The sequence below is a fragment of the Eulemur rufifrons genome, chromosome 8, assembly GCF_041146395.1.
Source record: "Eulemur rufifrons isolate Redbay chromosome 8, OSU_ERuf_1, whole genome shotgun sequence".
In the NCBI taxonomy this organism is placed as follows: Eukaryota; Metazoa; Chordata; class Mammalia; order Primates; family Lemuridae; genus Eulemur; species Eulemur rufifrons.
In genome coordinates, this window is record NC_090990.1 from 91,335,105 (window position 1) to 91,357,780 (window position 22,676).

The following is a 22,676-nucleotide window of genomic DNA, read 5'->3' on the forward strand; positions in this document are numbered from 1 at the left end:
CTATAGTGGGATGCATTGGAGAATTGCTAAAGTCTGAGATTGGAAGAAGTGTGACCTTCCTGTCAAACACACTTGAGAAAGAAGTCATCACGTAGGACGGGGAGAGCTCCCAGCAGTAAGGAGTCATGTATAGGGACGCTTAAACTAACTTAGAGCGAGCAACTAGCAGGTGGTGCTCTGTAGGCTGGCTAAACGCTAGAATGGAGGAAGTGCCAGACGGTCTTCTATATTAACGCTTACATTCACTGAGAGAAAGAGACTATGTTGGGCGCTTTGTTACACTGGTAAACTCTGAGATTGGAAGAAGTGTGAGAGTTTCCTGTCCAACGCACTTAAGAAAGAAGTCATTATGTAGGAAGAGGAGAGTTCTCGGCTAGAAAGGGAGGACGCTTTCTATGTATGGGAACGCTTACATTCACTTCAAGAAACTATCGGGGGGTAATTTGTAGTTAAACTCTAGAAGAACTGTGAGAGTCCTATATAGGAAGGCTTGCATTCACTTAGGGAAAGCAAGTACGAAGAAGGAGTGGTTTGTAGGCTTGCTAAACTCTAGTGTTGATGAAATGCGAGAGTCCTATAGAGGGACGTTAACCTTCAGTTAGTGAGAGCAACTCTCGGGGAGGGGGGTGGTATTTAGGCTTGCTGAACTCTAGTTGGGAAGACATGTCCGAGTTATCCAGGAAGGCTTACAATCACTTAGCTAGAAAGCCAGTATCGGCGGTCGCCTTGTAGGCTTGCTAAACTCTAGTTTCCAGGAAGGGCAAGAGTCATATAGAGGATCACTTAAATTCACTAAGTGAAAGCAACTGTCGCAGGCTGCCTTTTAGGGTGGCTAAACTCTAGTTGGAAGGAAGTGTGAGAGTCATATGTAGGAATTCTTACCTTGACTTAGTGAAAGCACCTATGGAGCGGTGGCTTGTCGTCTTGCTGAACTCCAGTTTGGAAGATGTGCGAGAGTATGTATTCATAGGGATATTTACAGCCACTTAGAGAAAGTAGCTCTCAGGGCTGGTGCGCAGGGTTACAAAACTACATTCAAAGAAGGACAACAAAATTATACGGGGGAGGCTTACATTCGGGTAGAGAAAGCAACTCTCGTGGGGTGTATTGCCAGATGGCTAAACGTTGAGATTGGAACAAGTGTGAGTTTCTTGTGAATCACACTGAAGGATGAAGTCACTATGGAAAAGCTGGATACTTCTTAGCCAGACGGGAGTCACGATAGGAACACATACACTGACTGAGAGAAAGCAATTGTTGGGTGGTGGGTTGTAGGTTTGCTAAAGTCCAGTTTGGAAGAAGTGCGAGAATCCTTTATAGGAATGCTTACATTCACTTCCAGAAAGCAGCGATCAGCGGTGGTTTGCAGGATTGCTACACCGCAGTTTGCAAGAAGTGCGAGAGTCGTGCATAGCAATGCTTAAATTCCCTTAGAGAAAGCAACTGTCGGCGGGTGATTTTTAGGCTTTCTAGCCTCTGGTTTGGATGAAGTGTGAGACATACATGGGAACGCTTACATTCCCTTCCAGAAAGCAAGTGTCGCGGAGTGGTTTTTAGGCTTGCAAGACTTCTGAACGGAAGAAGTGCGAGAGGCATATACAGGAAGGCGTACATTTACTTAATGAAAGCAACTATAGTGGGATGCATTGGAGAATTGCTAAAGTCTGAGATTGGAAGAAGTGTGACCTTCCTGTCAAACACACTTGAGAAAGAAGTCATCACGTAGGACGGGGAGAGCTCCCAGCAGTAAGGAGTCATGTATAGGGACGCTTAAACTAACTTAGAGCGAGCAACTAGCAGGTGGTGCTCTGTAGGCTGGCTAAACGCTAGAATGGAGGAAGTGCCAGACGGTCTTCTATATTAACGCTTACATTCACTGAGAGAAAGAGACTATGTTGGGCGCTTTGTTACACTGGTAAACTCTGAGATTGGAAGAAGTGTGAGAGTTTCCTGTCCAACGCACTTAAGAAAGAAGTCATTATGTAGGAAGAGGAGAGTTCTCGGCTATAAAGGGAGGACGCTTTCTATGTATGGGAACGCTTACATTCACTTCAAGAAACTATCGGGGGGTAATTTGTAGTTAAACTCTAGAAGAACTGTGAGAGTCCTATATAGGAAGGCTTGCATTCACTTAGGGAAAGCAAGTACGAAGAAGGAGTGGTTTGTAGGCTTGCTAAACTCTAGTGTTGATGAAATGCGAGAGTCCTATAGAGGGACGTTAACCTTCAGTTAGTGAGAGCAACTCTCGGGGAGGGGGGTGGTATTTAGGCTTGCTGAACTCTAGTTTGGAAGACATGTCCGAGTTATCCAGGAAGGCTTACAATCACTTAGCTAGAAAGCCAGTATCGGCGGTCGCCTTGTAGGCTTGCTAAACTCTAGTTTCCAGGAAGGGCAAGAGTCATATAGAGGATCACTTAAATTCACTCAGTGAAAGCAACTGTCGCAGGCTGCCTTTTAGGGTGGCTAAACTCTAGTTGGAAGGAAGTGTGAGAGTCATATGTAGGAATTCTTACCTTGACTTAGTGAAAGCACCTATGGAGCGGTGGCTTGTCGTCTTGCTGAACTCCAGTTTGGAAGATGTGCGAGAGTATGTATTCATAGGGATATTTACAGCCACTTAGAGAAAGTAGCTCTCAGGGCTGGTGCGCAGGGTTACAAAACTACATTCAAAGAAGGACAACAAAATTATACGGGGGAGGCTTACATTCGGGTAGAGAAAGCAACTCTCGTGGGGTGTATTGCCAGATGGCTAAACGTTGAGATTGGAACAAGTGTGAGTTTCTTGTGAATCACACTGAAGGATGAAGTCACTATGGAAAAGCTGGATACTTCTTAGCCAGACGGGAGTCACGATAGGAACACATACACTGACTGAGAGAAAGCAATTGTTGGGTGGTGGGTTGTAGGTTTGCTAAAGTCCAGTTTGGAAGAAGTGCGAGAATCCTTTATAGGAATGCTTACATTCACTTCCAGAAAGCAGCGATCAGCGGTGGTTTGCAGGATTGCTACACCGCAGTTTGCAAGAAGTGCGAGAGTCATGCATAGCAATGCTTAAATTCCCTTAGAGAAAGCAACTGTCGGAGGGTGATTTTTAGGCTTTCTAGCCTCTGGTTTGGATGAAGTGTGAGACATACATGGGAACGCTTACATTCACTTCCAGAAAGCAAGTGTCGCGGAGTGGTTTTTAGGCTTGCAAGACTTCTGAACGGAAGAAGTGCGAGAGGCATATACAGGAAGGCGTACATTTACTTAATGAAAGCAACTATAGTGGGATGCATTGGAGAATTGCTAAAGTCTGAGATTGGAAGAAGTGTGACCTTCCTGTCAAACACACTTGAGAAAGAAGTCATCACGTAGGACGGGGAGAGCTCCCAGCAGTAAGGAGTCATGTATAGGGACACTTAAACTAACTTAGAGAGAGCAACTAGCAGGTGGTGCTCTGTAGGCTGGCTAAACGCTAGAATGGAGGAAGTGCCAGACGGTCTTCTATATTAACGCTTACATTCACTGAGAGAAAGAGACTATGTTGGGCCCTTTGTTACACTGGAAAACTCTGAGATTGGAAGAAGTGTGAGAGTTTCCTGTCCAACGCACTTAAGAAAGAAGTCATTATGTAGGAAGAGGAGAGTTCTCGGCTAGAAAGGGAGGAGGCTTTCTATGTATGGGAACGCTTACATTCACTTCAAGAAACTATCGGGGGGTAATTGTAGTTAAACTCTAGAAGAACTGTGAGAGTCCTATATAGGAAGGCTTGCATTCACTTAGGGAAAGCAAGTACGAAGAAGGAGTGGTTTGTAGGCTTGCTAAACTCTAGTGTTGACGAAATGCGAGAGTCCTATAGAGGGACGTTAACCTTCAGTTAGTGAGAGCAACTCTCGGAGGGGGGGGTGGTATTTAGGCTTGCTGAACTCTAGTTTGGAAGACATGTCCGAGTTATCCAGGAAGGCTTACAATCACTTAGCTAGAAAGCCAGTATCGGCGGTCGCCTTGTAGGCTTGCTAAACTCTAGTTTCCAGGAAGGGCAAGAGTCATATAGAGGATCACTTAAATTCACTCAGTGAAAGCAACTGTCGCGGGCTGCCTTTTAGGGTGGCTAAACTCTAGTTGGAAGGAAGTGTGAGAGTCATATATAGGAATTCTTACCTTGACTTAGTGAAAGCACCTATGGAGCGGTGGCTTGTCGTCTTGCTGAACTCCAGTTTGGAAGATGTGCGAGAGTATGTATTCATAGGGATATTTACAGCCACTTAGAGAAAGTAGCTCTCAGGGCTGGTGCGCAGGGTTACAAAACTACATTCAAAGAAGGACAAGAAAAATATACGGGGGAGGCTTACATTCGGGTAGAGAAAGCAACTCTCGTGGGCTGTATTAGCAGATGGCTAAACGTTGAGATTGGAACAAGTGTGAGTTTCTTGTGAATCACACTGAAGGATGAAGTCACTATGTAAAAGCTGGATACCTCTTAGCCAGACGGGAGTCACGGTAGGAACACATACACTGACTGAGAGAAAGCAATTGTTGGGTGGTGGGTTGTAGGTTTGCTAAAGTCCAGTTTGGAAGAAGTGCGAGAATCCTTTATAGGAATGCTTACATTCACTTCCAGAAAGCAGCGATCAGCGGTGGTTTGCAGGATTGCTACACCGCAGTTTGCAAGAAGTGCGAGAGTCGTGCATAGCAATCCTTAAATTCCCTTAGAGAAAGCAACTGTCGGCGGGTGATTTTAGGCTTCTAGCCTCTGGTTTGGATGAAGTGTGAGACATACATGGGAACGCTTACATTCCCTTCCAGAAAGCAAGTGTCGCGGAGTGGTTTTTAGGCTTGCAAGACTTCTGAACGGAAGAAGTGCGAGAGGCATATACAGGAAGGCGTACATTTACTTAATGAAAGCAACTATAGTGGGATGCATTGGAGAATTGCTAAAGTCTGAGATTGGAAGAAGTGTGACCTTCCTGTCAAACACACTTGAGAAAGAAGTCATCACGTAGGACGGGGAGAGCTCCCAGCAGTAAGGAGTCATGTATAGGGATGCTTAAACTAACTTAGAGTGAGCAACTAGCAGGTGGTGCTCTGTAGGCTGGCTAATCGCCAGAATGGAGGAAGTGCCAGACGGTCTTCTATATTAACGCTTACATTCACTGAGAGAAAGAGACTATGTTGGGCGCTTTGTTACACTGGTAAACTCTGAGATTGGAAGAAGTGTGAGAGTTTCCTGTCCAACGCACTTAAGAAAGAAGTCATTATGTAGGAAGAGGAGAGTTCTCGGCTAGAAAGGGAGGAGGCTTTCTATGTATGGGAACGCTTACATTCACTTCAAGAAACTATCGGGGGGTAATTTGTAGTTAAACTCTAGAAGAACTGTGAGAGTCCTATATAGGAAGGCTTGCATTCACTTAGGGAAAGCAAGTACGAAGAAGGAGTGGTTTGTAGGCTTGCTAAACTCTAGTGTTGACGAAATGCGAGAGTCCTATAGAGGGACGTTAACCTTCAGTTAGTGAGAGCAACTCTCGGGGAGGGGGGTGGTATTTAGGCTTGCTGAACTCTAGTTTGGAAGACATGTCCGAGTTATCCAGGAAGGCTTACAATCACTTAGCTAGAAAGCCAGTATCGGCGGTCGCCTTGTAGGCTTGCTAAACTCTAGTTTCCAGGAAGGGCAAGAGTCATATAGAGGATCACTTAAATTCACTCACTGAAAGCAACTGTCGCAGGCTGCCTTTTAGGGTGGCTAAACTCTAGTTGGAAGGAAGTGTGAGAGTCATATATAGGAATTCTTACCTTGACTTAGTGAAAGCACCTATGGAGCGGTGGCTTGTCGTCTTGCTGAACTCCAGTTTGGAAGATGTGCGAGAGTATGTATTCATAGGGATATTTACAGCCACTTAGAGAAAGTAGCTCTCAGGGCTGGTGCGCAGGGTTACAAAACTACATTCAAAGAAGGACAAGAAAAATATACGGGGGAGGCTTACATTCGGGTAGAGAAAGCAACTCTCGTGGGGTGTATTGCCAGATGGCTAAACGTTGAGATTGGAACAAGTGTGAGTTTCTTGTGAATCACACTGAAGGATGAAGTCACTATGTAAAAGCTGGATACTTCTTAGCCAGACGGGAGTCACGATAGGAACACATACACTGACTGAGAGAAAGCAATTGTTGGGTGGTGGGTTGTAGGTTTGCTAAAGTCCAGTTTGGAAGAAGTGCGAGAATCCTTTCTAGGAATGCTTACATTCACTTCCAGAAAGCAGCGATCAGCGGTGTTTTGCAGGATTGCTACACCGCAGTTTGCAAGAAGTGCGAGAGTCATGCATAGCAATGCTTAAATTCCCTTAAAGAAAGCAACTGTCGGCGGGTGATTTTTAGGCTTTCTAGCCTCTGGTTTGGATGAAGTGTGAGACATACATGGGAACGCTTACATTCACTTCCAGAAAGCAAGTGTCGCAGAGTGGTTTTTAGGCTTGCAAGACTTCTGAACGGAAGAAGTGCGAGAGGCATATACAGGAAGGCGTACATTTACTTAATGAAAGCAACTATAGTGGGATGCATTGGAGAATTGCTAAAGTCTGAGATTGGAAGAAGTGTGACCTTCCTGTCAAACACACTTGAGAAAGAAGTCATCACGTAGGACGGGGAGAGCTCCCAGCAGTAAGGAGTCATGTATAGGGACGCTTAAACTAACTTAGAGCGAGCAACTAGCAGGTGGTGCTCTGTAGGCTGGCTAAACGCTAGAATGGAGGAAGTGCCAGACAGTCTTCTATATTAACGCTTACATTCACTGAGAGAAAGAGACTATGTTGGGCGCTTTGTTACACTGGTAAACTCTGAGATTGGAGGAAGTGTGAGAGTTTCCTGTCCAACGCTCTTAGGAAAGAAGTCATTATGTAGGAAGAGGAGAGTTCTCGGCTAGAAAGGGAGGAGGCTTTCTATGTATGGGAACGCTTACATTCACTTCAAGAAACTATCGGGGGGTAATTTGTAGTTAAACTCTAGAAGAACTGTGAGAGTCCTATATAGGAAGGCTTGCATTCACTTAGGGAAAGCAAGTACGAAGAAGGAGTGGTTTGTAGGCTTGCTAAACTCTAGTGTTGACGAAATGCGAGAGTCCTATAGAGGGACGTTAACCTTCAGTTAGTGAGAGCAACTCTCGGGGTGGGGGGTGGTATTTAGGCTTGCTGAACTCTAGTTTGGAAGACATGTCCGAGTTATCCAGGAAGGCTTACAATCACTTAGCTAGAAAGCCAGTATCGGCGGTCGCCTTGTAGGCTTGCTAAACTCTAGTTTCCAGGAAGGGCAAGAGTCATATAGAGGATCACTTAAATTCACTCAGTGAAAGCAACTGTCGCGGGCTGCCTTTTAGGGTGGCTAAACTCTAGTTGGAAAGAAGTGTGAGAGTCATATATAGGAATTCTTACCTTGACTTAGTGAAAGCACCTATGGAGCGGTGGCTTGTCGTCTTGCTGAACTCCAGTTTGGAAGATGTGCGAGAGTATGTATTCATAGGGATATTTACAGCCACTTAGAGAAAGTAGCTCTCAGGGCTGGTGCGCAGGGTTACAAAACTACATTCAAAGAAGGACAAGAAAAATATACGGGGGAGGCTTACATTCTGGTAGAGAAATCAACTCTCGTGGGGTGTATTGCCAGATGGCTAAACGTTGAGGTTGGAACAAGTGTGAGTTTCTTGTGAATCACACTGAAGGATGAAGTCACTATGTAAAAGCTGGATACTTCTTAGCCAGACGGGAGTCACGATAGGAACACATACACTGACTGAGAGAAAGCAATTGTTGGGTGGTGGGTTGTAGGTTTGCTAAAGTCCAGTTTGGAAGAAGTGCGAGAATCCTTTATAGGAATGCTTACATTCACTTCCAGAAAGCAGCGATCAGCGGTGGTTTGCAGGATTGCTACACCGCAGTTTGCAAGAAGTGCGAGAGTCGTGCATAGCAATGCTTAAATTCCCTTAGAGAAAGCAACTGTCGGCGGGTGATTTTTAGGCTTTCTAGCCTCTGGTTTGGATGAAGTGTGAGACATACATGGGAACGCTTACATTCCCTTCCAGAAAGCAAGTGTCGCGGAGTGGTTTTTAGGCTTGCAAGACTTCTGAACGGAAGAAGTGCGAGAGGCATATACAGGAAGGCGTACATTTACTTAATGAAAGCAACTATAGTGGGATGCATTGGAGAATTGCTAAAGTCTGAGATTGGAAGAAGTGTGACCTTCCTGTCAAACACACTTGAGAAAGAAGTCATCACGTAGGACGGGGAGAGCTCCCAGCAGTAAGGAGTCATGTATAGGGACGCTTAAACTAACTTAGAGCGAGCAACTAGCAGGTGGTGCTCTGTAGGCTGGCTAAACGCTAGAATGGAGGAAGTGCCAGACGGTCTTCTATATTAACGCTTACATTCACTGAGAGAAAGAGACTATGTTGGGCGCTTTGTTACACTGGTAAACTCTGAGATTGGAAGAAGTGTGAGAGTTTCCTGTCCAACGCTCTTAGGAAAGAAGTCATTATGTAGGAAGAGGAGAGTTCTCGGCTAGAAAGGGAGGAGGCTTTCTATGTATGGGAACGCTTACATTCACTTCAAGAAACTATCGGGGGGTAATTTGTAGTTAAACTCTAGAAGAACTGTGAGAGTCCTATATAGGAAGGCTTGCATTCACTTAGGGAAAGCAAGAACGAAGAAGGAGTGGTTTGTAGGCTTGCTAAACTCTAGTGTTGACGAAATGCGAGAGTCCTATAGAGGGACGTTAACCTTCAGTTAGTGAGAGCAACTCTCGGGGGGGGGGGTGGTATTTAGGCTTGCTGAACTCTAGTTTGGAAGACATGTCCGAGTTATCCAGGAAGGCTTACAATCACTTAGCTAGAAAGCCAGTATCGGCGGTCGCCTTGTAGGCTTGCTAAACTCTAGTTTCCAGGAAGGGCAAGAGTCATATAGAGGATCACTTAAATTCACTCACTGAAAGCAACTGTCGCAGGCTGCCTTTTAGGGTGGCTAAACTCTAGTTGGAAGGAAGTGTGAGAGTCATATATAGGAATTCTTACCTTGACTTAGTGAAAGCACCTATGGAGCGGTGGCTTGTCGTCTTGCTGAACTCCAGTTTGGAAGATGTGCGAGAGTATGTATTCATAGGGATATTTACAGCCACTTAGAGAAAGTAGCTCTCAGGGCTGGTGCGCAGGGTTACAAAACTACATTCAAAGAAGGACAACAAAATTATACGGGGGAGGCTTACATTCGGGTAGAGAAAGCAACTCTCGTGGGGTGTATTGCCAGATGGCTAAACGTTGAGATTGGAACAAGTGTGAGTTTCTTGTGAATCACACTGAAGGATGAAGTCACTATGGAAAAGCTGGATACTTCTTAGCCAGACGGGAGTCACGATAGGAACACATACACTGACTGAGAGAAAGCAATTGTTGGGTGGTGGGTTGTAGGTTTGCTAAAGTCCAGTTTGGAAGAAGTGCGAGAATCCTTTCTAGGAATGCTTACATTCACTTCCAGAAAGCAGCGATCAGCGGTGTTTTGCAGGATTGCTACACCGCAGTTTGCAAGAAGTGCGAGAGTCATGCATAGCAATGCTTAAATTCCCTTAAAGAAAGCAACTGTCGGCGGGTGATTTTTAGGCTTTCTAGCCTCTGGTTTGGATGAAGTGTGAGACATACATGGGAACGCTTACATTCACTTCCAGAAAGCAAGTGTCGCAGAGTGGTTTTTAGGCTTGCAAGACTTCTGAACGGAAGAAGTGCGAGAGGCATATACAGGAAGGCGTACATTTACTTAATGAAAGCAACTATAGTGGGATGCATTGGAGAATTGCTAAAGTTGAGATTGGAAGAAGTGTGACCTTCCTGTCAAACACACTTGAGAAAGAAGTCATCACGTAGGACGGGGAGAGCTCCCAGCAGTAAGGAGTCATGTATAGGGACGCTTAAACTAACTTAGAGCGAGCAACTAGCAGGTGGTGCTCTGTAGGCTGGCTAAACGCTAGAATGGAGGAAGTGCCAGACGGTCTTCTATATTAACGCTTACATTCACTGAGAGAAAGAGACTATGTTGGGCGCTTTGTTACACTGGTAAACTCTGAGATTGGAGGAAGTGTGAGAGTTTCCTGTCCAACGCTCTTAGGAAAGAAGTCATTATGTAGGAAGAGGAGAGTTCTCGGCTAGAAAGGGAGGAGGCTTTCTATGTATGGGAACGCTTACATTCACTTCAAGAAACTATCGGGGGGTAATTTGTAGTTAAACTCTAGAAGAACTGTGAGAGTCCTATATAGGAAGGCTTGCATTCACTTAGGGAAAGCAAGTACGAAGAAGGAGTGGTTTGTAGGCTTGCTAAACTCTAGTGTTGACGAAATGCGAGAGTCCTATAGAGGGACGTTAACCTTCAGTTAGTGAGAGCAACTCTCGGGGTGGGGGGTGGTATTTAGGCTTGCTGAACTCTAGTTTGGAAGACATGTCCGAGTTATCCAGGAAGGCTTACAATCACTTAGCTAGAAAGCCAGTATCGGCGGTCGCCTTGTAGGCTTGCTAAACTCTAGTTTCCAGGAAGGGCAAGAGTCATATAGAGGATCACTTAAATTCACTCAGTGAAAGCAACTGTCGCGGGCTGCCTTTTAGGGTGGCTAAACTCTAGTTGGAAAGAAGTGTGAGAGTCATATATAGGAATTCTTACCTTGACTTAGTGAAAGCACCTATGGAGCGGTGGCTTGTCGTCTTGCTGAACTCCAGTTTGGAAGATGTGCGAGAGTATGTATTCATAGGGATATTTACAGCCACTTAGAGAAAGTAGCTCTCAGGGCTGGTGCGCAGGGTTACAAAACTACATTCAAAGAAGGACAAGAAAAATATACGGGGGAGGCTTACATTCTGGTAGAGAAAGCAACTCTCGTGGGGTGTATTGCCAGATGGCTAAACGTTGAGGTTGGAACAAGTGTGAGTTTCTTGTGAATCACACTGAAGGATGAAGTCACTATGTAAAAGCTGGATACTTCTTAGCCAGACGGGAGTCACGATAGGAACACATACACTGACTGAGAGAAAGCAATTGTTGGGTGGTGGGTTGTAGGTTTGCTAAAGTCCAGTTTGGAAGAAGTGCGAGAATCCTTTATAGGAATGCTTACATTCACTTCCAGAAAGCAGCGATCAGCGGTGGTTTGCAGGATTGCTACACCGCAGTTTGCAAGAAGTGCGAGAGTCGTGCATAGCAATGCTTAAATTCCCTTAGAGAAAGCAACTGTCGGCGGGTGATTTTTAGGCTTTCTAGCCTCTGGTTTGGATGAAGTGTGAGACATACATGGGAACGCTTACATTCCCTTCCAGAAAGCAAGTGTCGCGGAGTGGTTTTTAGGCTTGCAAGACTTCTGAACGGAAGAAGTGCGAGAGGCATATACAGGAAGGCGTACATTTACTTAATGAAAGCAACTATAGTGGGATGCATTGGAGAATTGCTAAAGTCTGAGATTGGAAGAAGTGTGACCTTCCTGTCAAACACACTTGAGAAAGAAGTCATCACGTAGGACGGGGAGAGCTCCCAGCAGTAAGGAGTCATGTATAGGGACGCTTAAACTAACTTAGAGCGAGCAACTAGCAGGTGGTGCTCTGTAGGCTGGCTAAACGCTAGAATGGAGGAAGTGCCAGACGGTCTTCTATATTAACGCTTACATTCACTGAGAGAAAGAGACTATGTTGGGCGCTTTGTTACACTGGTAAACTCTGAGATTGGAAGAAGTGTGAGAGTTTCCTGTCCAACGCTCTTAGGAAAGAAGTCATTATGTAGGAAGAGGAGAGTTCTCGGCTAGAAAGGGAGGAGGCTTTCTATGTATGGGAACGCTTACATTCACTTCAAGAAACTATCGGGGGGTAATTTGTAGTTAAACTCTAGAAGAACTGTGAGAGTCCTATATAGGAAGGCTTGCATTCACTTAGGGAAAGCAAGAACGAAGAAGGAGTGGTTTGTAGGCTTGCTAAACTCTAGTGTTGACGAAATGCGAGAGTCCTATAGAGGGACGTTAACCTTCAGTTAGTGAGAGCAACTCTCGGGGGGGGGGGTGGTATTTAGGCTTGCTGAACTCTAGTTTGGAAGACATGTCCGAGTTATCCAGGAAGGCTTACAATCACTTAGCTAGAAAGCCAGTATCGGCGGTCGCCTTGTAGGCTTGCTAAACTCTAGTTTCCAGGAAGGGCAAGAGTCATATAGAGGATCACTTAAATTCACTCACTGAAAGCAACTGTCGCAGGCTGCCTTTTAGGGTGGCTAAACTCTAGTTGGAAGGAAGTGTGAGAGTCATATATAGGAATTCTTACCTTGACTTAGTGAAAGCACCTATGGAGCGGTGGCTTGTCGTCTTGCTGAACTCCAGTTTGGAAGATGTGCGAGAGTATGTATTCATAGGGATATTTACAGCCACTTAGAGAAAGTAGCTCTCAGGTCTGGTGCGCAGGGTTACAAAACTACATTCAAAGAAGGACAAGAAAATTATACGGGGGAGGCTTACATTCGGGTAGAGAAAGCAACTCTCGTGGGGTGTATTGCCAGATGGCTAAACGTTGAGATTGGAACAAGTGTGAGTTTCTTGTGAATCACACTGAAGGATGAAGTCACTATGGAAAAGCTGGATACTTCTTAGCCAGACGGGAGTCACGATAGGAACACATACACTGACTGAGAGAAAGCAATTGTTGGGTGGTGGGTTGTAGGTTTGCTAAAGTCCAGTTTGGAAGAAGTGCGAGAATCCTTTCTAGGAATGCTTACATTCACTTCCAGAAAGCAGCGATCAGCGGTGTTTTGCAGGATTGCTACACCGCAGTTTGCAAGAAGTGCGAGAGTCATGCATAGCAATGCTTAAATTCCCTTAAAGAAAGCAACTGTCGGCGGGTGATTTTTAGGCTTTCTAGCCTCTGGTTTGGATGAAGTGTGAGACATACATGGGAACGCTTACATTCACTTCCAGAAAGCAAGTGTCGCAGAGTGGTTTTTAGGCTTGCAAGACTTCTGAACGGAAGAAGTGCGAGAGGCATATACAGGAAGGCGTACATTTACTTAATGAAAGCAACTATAGTGGGATGCATTGGAGAATTGCTAAAGTTGAGATTGGAAGAAGTGTGACCTTCCTGTCAAACACACTTGAGAAAGAAGTCATCACGTAGGACGGGGAGAGCTCCCAGCAGTAAGGAGTCATGTATAGGGACGCTTAAACTAACTTAGAGCGAGCAACTAGCAGGTGGTGCTCTGTAGGCTGGCTAAACGCTAGAATGGAGGAAGTGCCAGACGGTCTTCTATATTAACGCTTACATTCACTGAGAGAAAGAGACTATGTTGGGCGCTTTGTTACACTGGTAAACTCTGAGATTGGAGGAAGTGTGAGAGTTTCCTGTCCAACGCTCTTAGGAAAGAAGTCATTATGTAGGAAGAGGAGAGTTCTCGGCTAGAAAGGGAGGAGGCTTTCTATGTATGGGAACGCTTACATTCACTTCAAGAAACTATCGGGGGGTAATTTGTAGTTAAACTCTAGAAGAACTGTGAGAGTCCTATATAGGAAGGCTTGCATTCACTTAGGGAAAGCAAGTACGAAGAAGGAGTGGTTTGTAGGCTTGCTAAACTCTAGTGTTGACGAAATGCGAGAGTCCTATAGAGGGACGTTAACCTTCAGTTAGTGAGAGCAACTCTCGGGGTGGGGGGTGGTATTTAGGCTTGCTGAACTCTAGTTTGGAAGACATGTCCGAGTTATCCAGGAAGGCTTACAATCACTTAGCTAGAAAGCCAGTATCGGCGGTCGCCTTGTAGGCTTGCTAAACTCTAGTTTCCAGGAAGGGCAAGAGTCATATAGAGGATCACTTAAATTCACTCAGTGAAAGCAACTGTCGCGGGCTGCCTTTTAGGGTGGCTAAACTCTAGTTGGAAAGAAGTGTGAGAGTCATATATAGGAATTCTTACCTTGACTTAGTGAAAGCACCTATGGAGCGGTGGCTTGTCGTCTTGCTGAACTCCAGTTTGGAAGATGTGCGAGAGTATGTATTCATAGGGATATTTACAGCCACTTAGAGAAAGTAGCTCTCAGGGCTGGTGCGCAGGGTTACAAAACTACATTCAAAGAAGGACAAGAAAAATATACGGGGGAGGCTTACATTCTGGTAGAGAAAGCAACTCTCGTGGGGTGTATTGCCAGATGGCTAAACGTTGAGGTTGGAACAAGTGTGAGTTTCTTGTGAATCACACTGAAGGATGAAGTCACTATGTAAAAGCTGGATACTTCTTAGCCAGACGGGAGTCACGATAGGAACACATACACTGACTGAGAGAAAGCAATTGTTGGGTGGTGGGTTGTAGGTTTGCTAAAGTCCAGTTTGGAAGAAGTGCGAGAATCCTTTATAGGAATGCTTACATTCACTTCCAGAAAGCAGCGATCAGCGGTGGTTTGCAGGATTGCTACACCGCAGTTTGCAAGAAGTGTGAGAGTCGTGCATAGCAATGCTTAAATTCCCTTAGAGAAAGCAACTGTCGGCGGGTGATTTTTAGGCTTTCTAGCCTCTGGTTTGGATGAAGTGTGAGACATACATGGGAACGCTTACATTCCCTTCCAGAAAGCAAGTGTCGCGGAGTGGTTTTTAGGCTTGCAAGACTTCTGAACGGAAGAAGTGCGAGAGGCATATACAGGAAGGCGTACATTTACTTAATGAAAGCAACTATAGTGGGATGCATTGGAGAATTGCTAAAGTCTGAGATTGGAAGAAATGTGACCTTCCTGTCAAACACACTTGAGAAAGAAGTCATCACGTAGGATGGGGAGAGCTCCCAGCAGTAAGGAGTCATGTATAGGGACGCTTAAACTAACTTAGAGCGAGCAACTAGCAGGTGGTGCTCTGTAGGCTGGCTAAACGCTAGAATGGAGGAAGTGCCAGACGGTCTTCTATATTAACGCTTACATTCACTGAGAGAAAGAGACTATGTTGGGCGCTTTGTTACACTGGTAAACTCTGAGATTGGAAGAAGTGTGAGAGTTTCCTGTCCAACGCTCTTAGGAAAGAAGTCATTATGTAGGAAGAGGAGAGTTCTCGGCTAGAAAGGGAGGAGGCTTTCTATGTATGGGAACGCTTACATTCACTTCAAGAAACTATCGGGGGGTAATTTGTAGTTAAACTCTAGAAGAACTGTGAGAGTCCTATATAGGAAGGCTTGCATTCACTTAGGGAAAGCAAGTACGAAGAAGGAGTGGTTTGTAGGCTTGCTAAACTCTAGTGTTGACGAAATGCGAGAGTCCTATAGAGGGACGTTAACCTTCAGTTAGTGAGAGGAACTCTCGGGGGGGGGGGGTGGTATTTAGGCTTGCTGAACTCTAGTTTGGAAGACATGTCCGAGTTATCCAGGAAGGCTTACAATCACTTAGCTAGAAAGCCAGTATCGGCGGTCGCCTTGTAGGCTTGCTAAACTCTAGTTTCCAGGAAGGGCAAGAGTCATATAGAGGATCACTTAAATTCACTCAGTGAAAGCAACTGTCACGGGCTGCCTTTTAGGGTGGCTAAACTCTAGTTGGAAAGAAGTGTGAGAGTCATATATAGGAATTCTTACCTTGACTTAGTGAAAGCACCTATGGAGCGGTGGCTTGTCGTCTTGCTGAACTCCAGTTTGGAAGATGTGCGAGAGTATGTATTCATAGGGATATTTACAGCCACTTAGAGAAAGTAGCTCTCAGGGCTGGTGCGCAGGGTTACAAAACTACATTCAAAGAAGGACAAGAAAAATATACGGGGGAGGCTGACATTCTGGTAGAGAAAGCAACTCTCGTGGGGTGTATTGCCAGATGGCTAAACGTTGAGATTGGAACAAGTGTGAGTTTCTTGTGAATCACACTGAAGGATGAAGTCACTATGTAAAAGCTGAATACTTCTTAGCCAGACGGGAGTCACGATAGGAACACATACACTGACTGAGAGAAAGCAATTGTTGGGTGGTGGGTTGTAGGTTTGCTAAAGTCCAGTTTGGAAGAAGTGCGAGAATCCTTTATAGGAATGCTTACATTCACTTCCAGAAAGCAGCGATCAGCGGTGGTTTGCAGGATTGCTACACCGCAGTTTGCAAGAAGTGCGAGAGTCGTGCATAGCAATGCTTAAATTCCCTTAGAGAAAGCAACTGTCGGCGGGTGATTTTTAGGCTTTCTAGCCTCTGGTTTGGATGAAGTGTGAGACATACATGGGAACGCTTACATTCCCTTCCAGAAAGCAAGTGTCGCGGAGTGGTTTTTAGGCTTGCAAGACTTCTGAACGGAAGAAGTGCGAGAGGCATATACAGGAAGGCGTACATTTACTTAATGAAAGCAACTATAGTGGGATGCATTGGAGAATTGCTAAAGTCTGAGATTGGAAGAAATGTGACCTTCCTGTCAAACACACTTGAGAAAGAAGTCATCACGTAGGACGGGGAGAGCTCCCAGCAGTAAGGAGTCATGTATAGGGACGCTTAAACTAACTTAGAGCGAGCAACTAGCAGGTGGTGCTCTGTAGGCTGGCTAAACGCTAGAATGGAGGAAGTGCCAGACGGTCTTCTATATTAACGCTTACATTCACTGAGAGAAAGAGACTATGTTGGGCGCTTTGTTACACTGGTAAACTCTGAGATTGGAAGAAGTGTGAGAGTTTCCTGTCCAACGCTCTTAGGAAAGAAGTCATTATGTAGGAAGAGGAGAGTTCTCGGCTAGAAAGGGAGGAGGCTTTCTATGTATGGGAACGCTTACATTCACTTCAAGAAACTATCGGGGGGTAATTTGTAGTTAAACTCTAGAAGAACTGTGAGAGTCCTATATAGGAAGGCTTGCATTCACTTAGGGAAAGCAAGTACGAAGAAGGAGTGGTTTGTAGGCTTGCTAAACTCTAGTGATGACGAAATGCGAGAGTCCTATAGAGGGACGTTAACCTTCAGTTAGTGAGAGCAACTCTCGGGGGGGGGGGTGGTATTTAGGCTTGCTGAACTCTAGTTTGGAAGACATGTCCGAGTTATCCAGGAAGGCTTACAATCACTTAGCTAGAAAGCCAGTATCGGCGGTCGCCTTGTAGGCTTGCTAAACTCTAGTTTCCAGGAAGGGCAAGAGTCATATAGAGGATCACTTAAATTCACTCAGTGAAAGCAACTGTCACGGGCTGCCTTTTAGGGTGGCTAAACTCTAGTTGGAAAGAAGTGTGAGAGTCATATATAGGAATTCTTACCTTGACTTAGTGAAAGCACCTATGGAGCGGTGGCTTGTCGTCTTGCTGAACTCCAGTTTGGAAGATGTGCGAGAGTATGTATTCATAGGGATATTTACAGCCACTTAGAGAAAGTAGCTCTCAGGGCTGGTGCGCAGGGTTACAAAACTACATTCAAAGAAGGACAAGAAAAATATACGGGGGAGGCTGACATTCTGGTAGAGAAAGCAACTCTCGTGGGGTGTATTGCCAGATGGCTAAACGTTGAGATTGGAACAAGTGTGAGTTTCTTGTGAATCACACTGAAGGATGAAGTCACTATGTAAAAGCTGAATACTTCTTAGCCAGACGGGAGTCACGATAGGAACACATACACTGACTGAGAGAAAGCAATTGTTGGGTGGTGGGTTGTAGGTTTGCTAAAGTCCAGTTTGGAAGAAGTGCGAGAATCCTTTATAGGAATGCTTACATTCACTTCCAGAAAGCAGCGATCAGCGGTGGTTTGCAGGATTGCTACACCGCAGTTTGCAAGAAGTGCGAGAGTCGTGCATAGCAATGCTTAAATTCCCTTAGAGAAAGCAACTGTCGGCGGGTGATTTTTAGGCTTTCTAGCCTCTGGTTTGGATGAAGTGTGAGACATACATGGGAACGCTTACATTCCCTTCCAGAAAGCAAGTGTCGCGGAGTGGTTTTTAGGCTTGCAAGACTTCTGAACGGAAGAAGTGCAAGAGGCATATACAGGAAGGCGTACATTTACTTAATGAAAGCAACTATAGTGGGATGCATTGGAGAATTGCTAAAGTCTGAGATTGGAAGAAGTGTGACCTTCCTGTCAAACACACTTGAGAAAGAAGTCATCACGTAGGACGGGGAGAGCTCCCAGCAGTAAGGAGTCATGTATAGGGACGCTTAAACTAACTTAGAGCGAGCAACTAGCAGGTGGTGCTCTGTAGGCTGGCTAAACGCTAGAATGGAGGAAGTGCCAGACGGTCTTCTATATTAACGCTTACATTCACTGAGAGAAAGAGACTATGTTGGGCGCTTTGTTACACTGGTAAACTCTGAGATTGGAAGAAGTGTGAGAGTTTCCTGTCCAACGCACTTAAGAAAGAAGTCATTATGTAGGAAGAGGAGAGTTCTCGGCTAGAAAGGGAGGAGGCTTTCTATGTATGGGAACGCTTACATTCACTTCAAGAAACTATCGGGGGGTAATTTGTAGTTAAACTCTAGAAGAACTGTGAGAGTCCTATATAGGAAGGCTTGCATTCACTTAGGGAAAGCAAGTACGAAGAAGGAGTGGTTTGTAGGCTTGCTAAACTCTAGTGTTGACGAAATGCGAGAGTCCTATAGAGGGACGTTAACCTTCAGTTAGTGAGAGCAACTCTCGGGGGGGGGGTGGTATTTAGGCTTGCTGAACTCTAGTTTGGAAGACATGTCCGAGTTATCCAGGAAGGCTTACAATCACTTAGCTAGAAAGCCAGTATCGGCGGTCGCCTTGTAGGCTTGCTAAACTCTAGTTTCCAGGAAGGGCAAGAGTCATATAGAGGATCACTTAAATTCACTCAGTGAAAGCAACTGTCGCAGGCTGCCTTTTAGGGTGGCTAAACTCTAGTTGGAAGGAAGTGTGAGAGTCATATATAGGAATTCTTACCTTGACTTAGTGAAAGCACCTATGGAGCGGTGGCTTGTCGTCTTGCTGAACTCCAGTTTGGAAGATGTGCGAGAGTATGTATTCATAGGGATATTTACAGCCACTTAGAGAAAGTAGCTCTCAGGGCTGGTGCGCAGGGTTACAAAACTACATTCAAAGAAGGACAAGAAAAATATACGGGGGAGGCTTACATTCGGGTAGAGAAAGCAACTCTCGTGGGGTGTATTGCCAGATGGCTAAACGTTGAGATTGGAACAAGTGTGAGTTTCTTGTGAATCACACTGAAGGATGAAGTCACTATGTAAAAGCTGGATACTTCTTAGCCAGACGGGAGTCACGATAGGAACACATACACTGACTGAGAGAAAGCAATTGTTGGGTGGTGGGTTGTAGGTTTGCTAAAGTCCAGTTTGGAAGAAGTGCGAGAATCCTTTATAGGAATGCTTACATTCACTTCCAGAAAGCAGCGATCAGCGGTGGTTTGCAGGATTGCTACACCGCAGTTTGCAAGAAGTGCGAGAGTCGTGCATAGCAATGCTTAAATTCCCTTAGAGAAAGCAACTGTCGGCGGGTGATTTTTAGGCTTTCTAGCCTCTGGTTTGGATGAAGTGTGAGACATACATGGGAACGCTTACCTTCCCTTCCAGAAAGCAAGTGTCGCGGAGTGGTTTTTAGGCTTGCAAGACTTCTGAACGGAAGAAGTGCGAGAGGCATATACAGGAAGGCGTACATTTACTTAATGAAAGCAACTATAGTGGGATGCATTGGAGAATTGCTAAAGTCTGAGATTGGAAGAAGTGTGACCTTCCTGTCAAACACACTTGAGAAAGAAGTCATCACGTAGGATGGGGAGAGCTCCCAGCAGTAAGGAGTCTTGTATAGGGACGCTTAAACTAACTTAGAGCGAGCAACTAGCAGGTGGTGCTCTGTAGGCTGGCTAAACGCTAGAATGGAGGAAGTGCCAGACGGTCTTCTATATTAACGCTTACATTCACTGAGAGAAAGAGACTATGTTGGGCGCTTTGTTACACTGGTAAACTCTGAGATTGGAAGAAGTGTGAGAGTTTCCTGTCCAACGCACTTAAGAAAGAAGTCATTATGTAGGAAGAGGAGAGTTCTCGGCTAGAAAGGGAGGACGCTTTCTATGTATGGGAACGCTTACATTCACTTCAAGAAACTATCGGGGGGTAATTTGTAGTTAAACTCTAGAAGAACTGTGAGAGTCCTATATAGGAAGGCTTGCATTCACTTAGGGAAAGCAAGTACGAAGAAGGAGTGGTTTGTAGGCTTGCTAAACTCTAGTGTTGATGAAATGCGAGAGTCCTATAGAGGGACGTTAACCTTCAGTTAGTGAGAGCAACTCTCGGGGAGGGGGGTGGTATTTAGGCTTGCTGAACTCTAGTTTGGAAGACATGTCCGAGTTATCCAGGAAGGCTTACAATCACTTAGCTAGAAAGCCAGTATCGGCGGTCGCCTTGTAGGCTTGCTAAACTCTAGTTTCCAGGAAGGGCAAGAGTCATATAGAGGATCACTTAAATTCACTCAGTGAAAGCAACTGTCGCGGGCTGCCTTTTAGGGTGGCTAAACTCTAGTTGGAAGGAAGTGTGAGAGTCATATATAGGAATTCTTACCTTGACTTAGTGAAAGCACCTATGGAGCGGTGGCTTGTCGTCTTGCTGAACTCCAGTTTGGAAGATGTGCGAGAGTATGTATTCATAGGGATATTTACAGCCACTTAGAGAAAGTAGCTCTCAGGGCTGGTGCGCAGGGTTACAAAACTACATTCAAAGAAGGACAAGAAAAATATACGGGGGAGGCTTACATTCGGGTAGAGAAAGCAACTCTCGTGGGGTGTATTGCCAGATGGCTAAACGTTGAGATTGGAACAAGTGTGAGTTTCTTGTGAATCACACTGAAGGATGAAGTCACTATGTAAAAGCTGGATACTTCTTAGCCAGACGGGAGTCACGATAGGAACACATACACTGACTGAGAGAAAGCAATTGTTGGGTGGTGGGTTGTAGGTTTGCTAAAGTCCAGTTTGGAAGAAGTGCGAGAATCCTTTCTAGGAATGCTTACATTCACTTCCAGAAAGCAGCGATCAGCGGTGGTTTGCAGGATTGCTACACCGCAGTTTGCAAGAAGTGCGAGAGTCATGCATAGCAATGCTTAAATTCCCTTAGAGAAAGCAACTGTCGGCGGGTGATTTTTAGGCTTTCTAGCCTCTGGTTTGGATGAAGTGTGAGACATACATGGGAACGCTTACATTCCCTTCCAGAAAGCAAGTGTCGCGGAGTGGTTTTTAGGCTTGCAAGACTTCTGAACGGAAGAAGTGCGAGAGGCATATACAGGAAGGCGTACATTTACTTAATGAAAGCAACTATAGTGGGATGCATTGGAGAATTGCTAAAGTCTGAGATTGGAAGAAGTGTGACCTTCCTGTCAGACACACTTGAGAAAGAAGTCATCACGTAGGACGGGGAGAGCTCCCAGCAGTAAGGAGTCATGTATAGGGACGCTTAAACTAACTTAGAGCGAGCAACTAGCAGGTGGTGCTCTGTAGGCTGGCTAAACGCTAGAATGGAGGAAGTGCCAGACGGTCTTCTATATTAACGCTTACATTCACTGAGAGAAAGTGACTATGTTGGGCGCTGTGTTACACTGGTAAACACTGAGATTGGAAGAAGTGTGAGAGTTTCCTGTCCAACGCACTTAGGAAAGAAGTCATTATGTAGGAAGAGGAGAGTTCTCGGCTAGAAAGGGAGGAGGCTTTCTATGTATGGGAACGCTAACATTCACTTCAAGAAACTATCGGGGGGTAATTTGTAGTTAAACTCTAGAAGAACTGTGAGAGTCCTATATAGGAAGGCTTGCATTCACTTAGGGAAAGCAAGTACGAAGAAGGAGTGGTTTGTAGGCTTGCTAAACTCTAGTGTTGACGAAATGCGAGAGTCCTATAGAGGGACGTTAACCTTCAGTTAGTGAGAGCAACTCTCGGGGTGGGGGGTGGTATTTAGGCTTGCTGAACTCTAGTTTGGAAGACATGTCCGAGTTATCCAGGAAGGCTTACAATCACTTAGCTAGAAAGCCAGTATCGGCGGTCGCCTTGTAGGCTTGCTAAACTCTAGTTTCCAGGAAGGGCAAGAGTCATATAGAGGATCACTTCAATTCACTCAGTGAAAGCAACTGTCGCGGGCTGCCTTTTAGGGTGGCTAAACTCTAGTTGGAAGGAAGTGTGAGAGTCATATATAGGAATTCTTACCTTGACTTAGTGAAAGCACCTATGGAGCGGTGGCTTGTCGTCTTGCTGAACTCCAGTTTGGAAGATGTGCGAGAGTATGTATTCATAGGGATATTTACAGCCACTTAGAGAAAGTAGCTCTCAGGGCTGGTGCGCAGGGTTACAAAACTACATTCAAAGAAGGACAAGAAAAATATACGGGGGAGGCTTACATTCGGGTAGAGAAAGCAACTCTCGTGGGGTGTATTGCCAGATGGCTAAACGTTGAGATTGGAACAAGTGTGAGTTTCTTGTGAATCACACTGAAGGATGAAGTCACTATGTAAAAGCTGGATACTTCTTAGCCAGGCGGGAGTCACGATAGGAACACATACACTGACTGAGAGAAAGCAATTGTTGGGTGGTGGGTTGTAGGTTTGCTAAAGTCCAGTTTGGAAGAAGTGCGAGAATCCTTTCTAGGAATGCTTACATTCACTTCCAGAAAGCAGCGATCAGCGGTGGTTTGCAGGATTGCTACACCGCAGTTTGCAAGAAGTGCGAGAGTCGTGCATAGCAATGCTTAAATTCCCTTAGAGAAAGCAACTGTCGGTGGGTGATTTTTAGGCTTTCTAGCCTCT